Raw genomic sequence first — 7,055 nt, 5'->3', positions numbered from 1 at the left:
TAGCTTTTATTGTTTTCTCATTTGGGGATGTTTTGTGTTCATTGTGCTGTCCTATGTGCAGATATTCAGGGCCGTGTTGAGGATCCCCTCTGAGCAGGGACGGCACAAAGCCTTTTCCACCTGCCTCCCTCACCTGGCTGTGGTCTCCCTGTTTGTCGGCACTGGCTCATTTACCTGCCTGAAGCCCCCTCCATCCCCTTCCCATCCCTGGACCTTGGGGTGTCATTTCTGTACTCAGTAGTGCCTCCAGCAGTGAACCCCCTCATCTACAGTATGAGGAAGCAAGAGCTTAGGGATGCTCTGGGGAAGCTGATGACTAGATGTTTTCAGTAGCCATAGACTGCCTGCAAATGGCTCCCAGTACATGTCACGACAGACCAAATCTGTCTTTCCTTCTTTACATTTTTTTTTCCTTTTACCACTTCTGATTTTGTTGTCTTCAAAGAAATGTCACTATTCATCCCCTCCTGCTTAATTATCCACCCATCTTGTGTGACCCAGAAACTTGATCTAAATGGAGAGTTTCCCATTGTATTGAAGTGAAATCAACGAACCTGCTGCAACTTTGTTTGTTTGTTTGTTTGTTTGTTTGTTTGTGATCCATCCTCCTTGTATTAGGGATGAGTGGGAAAACAAAACAAAACACCTTTCTGGATGCACCAGCTTTGGGAAGGCTGCTCTGTATCTGGAGCAGTAACAGCTCTTGAGGACATCAAGGGTGAGGGCTTTTGTGCTGGCCTGGGGAGATGGAATGACAGGAGGGGCTGTAGACCTCTCAGGATCTCCTGGGGGAGAGAGAAAAGGACACAGGTGCCTCCTTTTCCTTTTGTCGTGCATGTTCACCCACCTCTGGGGTGACTCCTCTCTGACCCCCAGGAGCTGCTGTGCCCTTCAGAGGGGCAGAGGCTGTGGTGTGACTGCCCAGAGCCCCTGCCATGTGGCTGGGCTTTGCTGGGGAGAGGGCGTTGGGGGTAGAGAGAGGGCAGGGGAGGTGGAAGAGACTCGGGGTAGACCTGGTAGAGAAAAACATCAGTATGTATCTCATGCTGTGTGACGATTCAGGGTGAAGACTCACATCAGGGGTTTGTGGTGCAGAGCCAGGGCTTGTGAAAGGGATCAAAGACATGCAGGTGCAGGAGAGAGGAGGCTGTTCTGTGCCCTTGGTGACATAAACAGACCAGGAATGTGGCCCAGGGCTTATGTCACCACCCAGCCATTGTCCATTTCTCATGGGCCATTTCCAGTGCTGGCCACTCAGCCCAGGTTTATGGTTGAGGTTCCCTTTGAGGCCATGTCCACCCTCCTGCTGGGCTCAGGGCCTGTCTCAGGGAATGGCCAGCCCTGCCCAGCCTCTCTCCCGGCCCAGACCCTGGCAGAGCCTGGGGCAGGGCTGTCTGTGACCCCACAGCTGACACGGCACCGCCAGGAGCTGGGAGAGGCTGCCTAACAGGAAGGCCACGGAGTAACATAGCACCAAGTACTGCTGGTCATCACATTGGGAGACCATTCCACACCCCGACTGCACCCTGTCCTGTGCTGAGCCTGCACCGTGGGGCTGTGGGACAAAATGTGGGGCAGCAGGGATGGGCTGTCACAGCACAAGATGCAGACAGGAGCCACAAAGCAGCTGCCAGTGGTGACAGCAAGGACAGGTGCAGAAAAGGAGTTCATGTGCATCACCTTTGCTGTGTAGGGATGGCTTTGGGAAAGGCAAAGCTCGCCTGGAGTTGGTGGTTTTAAGAAAAGTCAAGAGCAAAATCAAGAGCTTCCACAGCTACCTCAGAGACCAAGGCTGAACAAGGGCAATGTGGGGATGCTGCTGAGGGGAATTTAATAACAGCAGAGAGTGATGCTGATGCTGAGGGACTCAATGCCTTCTGTGCCTGGGTCTTTACTGAAACACCCTCCCAGGCCTCTGTGCTTAATGAAGGGGTTCAAGGAGGAGAGCATGTCTTGGCAGGAACCTCAGGAAACCCCAGCAGGACAAACACCATTGTCTGTCCCTGCAAGGGACTCACCCTGGCAATGACACAGGCTGGGGCTGCCTGGCTGGGAGCGGCTCTGTGGGAAAGGTCTGGGTGGGCAGGGAGCTGGACAGGAGGCAGCGTGTGCCCTGGTGCAGGGGAGGCCAGGAGCACCCTGGGCTGTGCCACAGGATCGAGGAAAGGGATCCTCTGGAATACTCCATCCTGATTTCAGATCCCAATTCAGGAAGAATATTGGCAAGCTGGAGTGTGCTTAGCAAAGGGCCTCAGGACAGCCAGGGACTGGAGCACTTTGCCTGTGAGGAGAGGCTGAGGGAGCCAGTTTTGTCCAGCCCAGAGAAGGGAAGGCTGACAGGACCTCATTACAGCTTGTCCAACGAGGAGGTTGTGGAGAATGTAGAGCCAGGCTCTTCAACATGGTGTGTGGTACAAGAAAAAAATACAAAGGTGTCCAGTCTCTGTCCTTGGAGGTTTTCAAACTCTGATTGCATCAAGGCTTGAACACCTTGGTCTGACCCAGTTTGTGATAGTTGTGGTGGGTGCACTCGACCCCACCAGCCAAACCAGAGCGGTTTGGTCCAGGCCCCAGAGGAGGGAAGGGCCTGAGATGTAACCAGGCCAAGAACTCCTTCCAGGAGACCCACAGGGAAGCAGAACAGCAGCTGAACGGCAGTAGCTTGTGGGTGCGGGGAGTCTTGTGCAGACTTTTCCTACTGTGTGCAATCTGACTACGAGTCAACCACTTCATTCTATAAATACGACAGCCTGGATGAGCCACTTTGAGCCCTCTCTGTAAATACCTGAGGTGTACGGCAATGGTTTTACTACTCACAGGCCAGTGGATGAGCCCAACTCAAGTTCAATATTAATCATTTAGCTTAAGTAGATGCACACTAAATATAATGAATTATTTAGAGACATAAGGTTGTATGATTTTTAATATAATCTTTGCTTCATGTTACTTGGTAAGCTGGATTTCCTGAAATTGTAAGCTGTAAAGTCCTGCTCATATTTACCAAAAGCAACTACAAACTCCACTGGACACTTGTGATATAAGGTCCAGTTTGCACTTTGCTGGGAAAAATGGAACTGACTGGGAAAAACAATGATTCAAAGCTAATGTGGAGACATTACAGACATCTGCAAAATGGGATCTATTTTGCACTTTGCTGAGAAGAAAGCATTTATTCAGACAAAACAGGACCTGCAAGGCTATGGAGCATAAGCAATGTCTACAGCTGAATGAAACAAAGGCCCACATGGAATCAGAGAAAAAGATCCAATGAGAAGCAAGAAGGCCCCAAAGTGAAATATTGTTATTGAATTGAATAACGGTATGAATGGTCTATAAAGATATAAATGTCTGTGGATTGCTATGCTCAGGTTGGACCTCTGCGCAGGTACCAGCTTGAGCCAGCCCTCCTGCTGTTCTACTCCACTAGAATCTTTTCCTGAGAATTTTGTCTCCTGAAAGTCTGCTCTGCATATGGTCATAAGGCCTCGCCTGAAAGTTTGCTTCTGGAGTTCTAAAATACAGACTTCAGAGCAAACGGTTATCAGGGAGGAAATGCCTGAAAGTTTGCTTTTGTGAATGGGCACAGGCCTCCCCTGAGAGTTTGCCTTCAGAGATCTAAATACAGACTCCGGAGCAAACAGAATCAGGGAGAGAAGAATCCTGACCGTTTGTACTGCAACGGATACAGGACTCACCTGAGAGTTTGTCTCCGGAGCTCCAGGACACAGACTCCAGAGTGAACAGTTATCAGGGAGGAAAGACACCTGGAAGTTTGCTTTGTGAACAGGTACAGGCACCTGCAGAGAAGGTCAGCAGCATTCAGCTTGGTGTATTTCCCCCATGCAGTAAATCATAGAGTGAACCCACCACCGAACTCTTTTAAGTCGTGCTTCTCTTTAAGAAATCTAAACATTGTTCTGCAGTGAGCAGAACCCCAAGTTACTTGCCTGTGACAGTTTCATGGATATGTATCACTCTAAAAGCATACTTTGAATCAGTCCAAATATTAATCTTTTTCTCTTTGGATAATTCTAAAACTCGTGTGAGAGCAATTATTTCAGCTTTCTGGGTGGAAGTCCCTGGAGGTAAAGGTTTGATTACCTCGTGGGTAGTTGCCACCACATACCCAGCTTTATGTTCTCCTTGCTTTACACAAAGCTACTTCCATCAGTGAACCAGGAGTCTTCAGCATCCTCCAGTGGCTGGTCCTTTAAATACTGTCTGCTGGAGTTAACAGCTTCTGCTGCTTCCAAGCAATCGTGGACCACAGGCTCTGAAATAGGTCCACTAAGGAAAGAAGCTGGATTGACAATGTTAATAGTGACAATATTCATATCATCTTGTTCAACCAACACTGCCTGGTACTTCAGGAATCTCAAGGGGGATAACCCATGGCTACCTTTTTGTTCCAGTACGGTTATGACTGTATGGGACACTAACACAGTCACTTTCTGTCCCGTAGTGAACTTGCAAGCTTCCTGTATGTTGAGTACAACCGCTGCCACAGCTCGAAGAGGCGCACTGCTGGATCTCATCCTCACTAACAAGGAGTGTCTGGTTGAAGCGGTAAACGTTGAGGGCTGCCTTGGCTGCAGCGACCATGAGATGGTGGAGTTCAGGATCTCATGTGGCAGGAACAAAATACCAAGCAGAATCGCAAACCTGGACTTCAGTAGCGCTAACTTTTCAAGCAATTGCTGCAGGAAATCCCGTGGGCAAGGGTACTTGAAGGTAAAGGGACCCAAGATAGTTGGTTAGCATTCAGGGACTGCTTCTACCATGCTCAAGATCAGAGCATCCCGACACGTAGGAAGTCAAGGAAGGGAGCCAGGAGGCCTGTGTGGTTCAACAGGGAACTGCTGGGTATGCTCAAGTGGAAGAGGAGAGTTTATAGACCATGGCTGGCCACTTGGGGAGAATATAAGGCAGTTGTCAGAGGGTGTAGGGAGGCAATTAGGAAAGCTAAGGCCTCCTTAGAATTAAACCTGGCAAGAGGCGTCAAGGACAACAGGAAGAGCTTCTTCAAATACATGGCAGATAAAACTAACACCAGAGGCAATGTAGGCCACTGATGAACGAGGTGGGTGCCCTTGGTGACAGAAGATACAGAGAAGGCAGAGTTACTGAATGCCTTCTTTGTTTCTGTCTACTCTGCCGGAGGCTGTCCTGGGGAGCCCTGTACCACTGAGGCCCCAGAGGAAGGCAGGACAATGGAGGAGTCTGCCTGGGTTGATGAGGACTGGGTTAGGGAGCAGTTAGGCAATCTGGACATCCATAAATCCATGGGTCCAGATGGGATGCACCCGCGGGTGCTGAGGGAGCTGGCTGAGGTCATTGCTGGACCACTCTCCATCATCTTTGCCAAGTCTTGGGAAACGGGAGAGGTGCCTGAGGACCGGAGGAAAGCAAATGTCACTCCAGTCTTCAAAAAGGGCAAGAAGGAGGACCCGGGTAACTATAGACCGGTCAGCCTCACCTCTGTCCCTGGGAAACTGATGGAACGACTTCTCCTTGGTGCCATCTCAAGGCATATCAGGGATAAGAGGGTCATTAGGGGCAGTCGGCATGGCTTCACCACGAGGAAGTCATGCATAGCCTTTAATGAGGACATAACCAGGTGGATAGATTATGGCAAAGCAGTGGATGTGGTCTACCTTGATTTCAGTAAAGCATTGGGCACAGTCTCCCACAGCATCCTTGCTGCTAAACTGAGGAAGTGTGGACTGGATGACCGGGTAGTGAGGTGGACGGCAAACTGGCCAAAGGGAAGAAGCCAAAGAGTTGTGGTCAATAGGACAGAGTCCAGTTGGAGGCCTGGATCTAGTGGAGTGCCTCAGGGGTCAGTACTGAGACCAGTGCTATTCAATATATTCATCAATGATTTGGACAAGAGAATAGAGTGACTGTCAGCCAGTCTGCTGGTGACACCAAGCTGGGAGGAGTGGCTGACACTGGAAGCTGTGCTGCCATCAGAGACCTGGACAGGCTGGAGAGTTGGGCAGGAAGAAACTTAATGAAATAGAACAAGGGCAAGTGTAGACTCTTGAATCTGGGCAGGAACAACTTCAGGTTCCAGTATAAGTTGGGGAAAGGTCCATTAGAGAGCAGCATAGGGGAAAGGGACCTGGGGGTCCTGGGGACAGCAGGATGACCATGAGCCAGAACAGGGTCCTTGTGGCCAGGAAGGCAATGGGGTAGATTAGAAGGGGGGTGGTCAGTAGGTCAGAGAGGTTCTCCTGCCCCTCACCTGGAATCTTGTGTCCAGCTGTGGCCCCTCAGTTCCAGCAGGACAGGGAACTGCTGGAGAGAGTCCAGCGCAGCCACCAAGATGCTGCAGGGAGTGGAGCATCTCCCGTGTGAGGAAAGGCTGAGGGAGCTGGGGCTCTGGAGCTGGACAAGAGGACACTGAGGGGGGACTCATTCCTGGGGATCAATATGGAAAGGGGGAGTGTCAGGAGGATGGAGCCAGGCTCTTCTCCCCAGTGCAAACAAATGATAGGACAAGTGGCAACGGGTACAAACTGGAACACAAAAGGTTCCATTTAAATTTGAGAAAAAATTTCTTCCCGGTGAGGGTGGCAGAGCCTGGCCCAGGCTGCCCAGGGAGGTTGTGGAGTCTCCTTCTGTGCAGACATTCCAACCCGCCTGGACACCTTCCTGTGTAACCTCATCTGGGTGTTCCTGCTCCATGGGGGGATTGCACTGGATGAGCTTTCCAGGGCCCTTCAGCCCCTGACACTCTGGGATTCTGTGAGGGGTGCAGGTCTGTGCACAGAACTGGCTCTGGTTTTGCGAGTGCTCCTGCCTGGGTCTTCTGCAGGCTGCACTCCCCTCAGGGGGGTGAGCCCCCACCCAGCTGCTCACTGCCCCCCTGGGCAGGAGAGGGGAGAGAATCGGAAGGGCAAATGCAAGAGAAAACACATCGGTCAACATACAGATAGTTTAATAAGTGAAGGCAACCTCCTGAGGAAATCATAGAATCACACAGTGGTTGAGGTTGGGAGGGACCTCTGAAAGTCATCGGGTCCAAGCCCCTGCTCCAGCAAGGCCACCTA

The sequence above is a fragment of the Streptopelia decaocto genome (assembly GCF_964273445.1).
Source record: "Streptopelia decaocto genome assembly, chromosome: 15".
In the NCBI taxonomy this organism is placed as follows: domain Eukaryota; kingdom Metazoa; phylum Chordata; class Aves; order Columbiformes; family Columbidae; genus Streptopelia; species Streptopelia decaocto.
The sequence above is the reverse complement of the archived record's forward strand: the minus strand, read 5'-3'. Positions refer to the sequence as shown.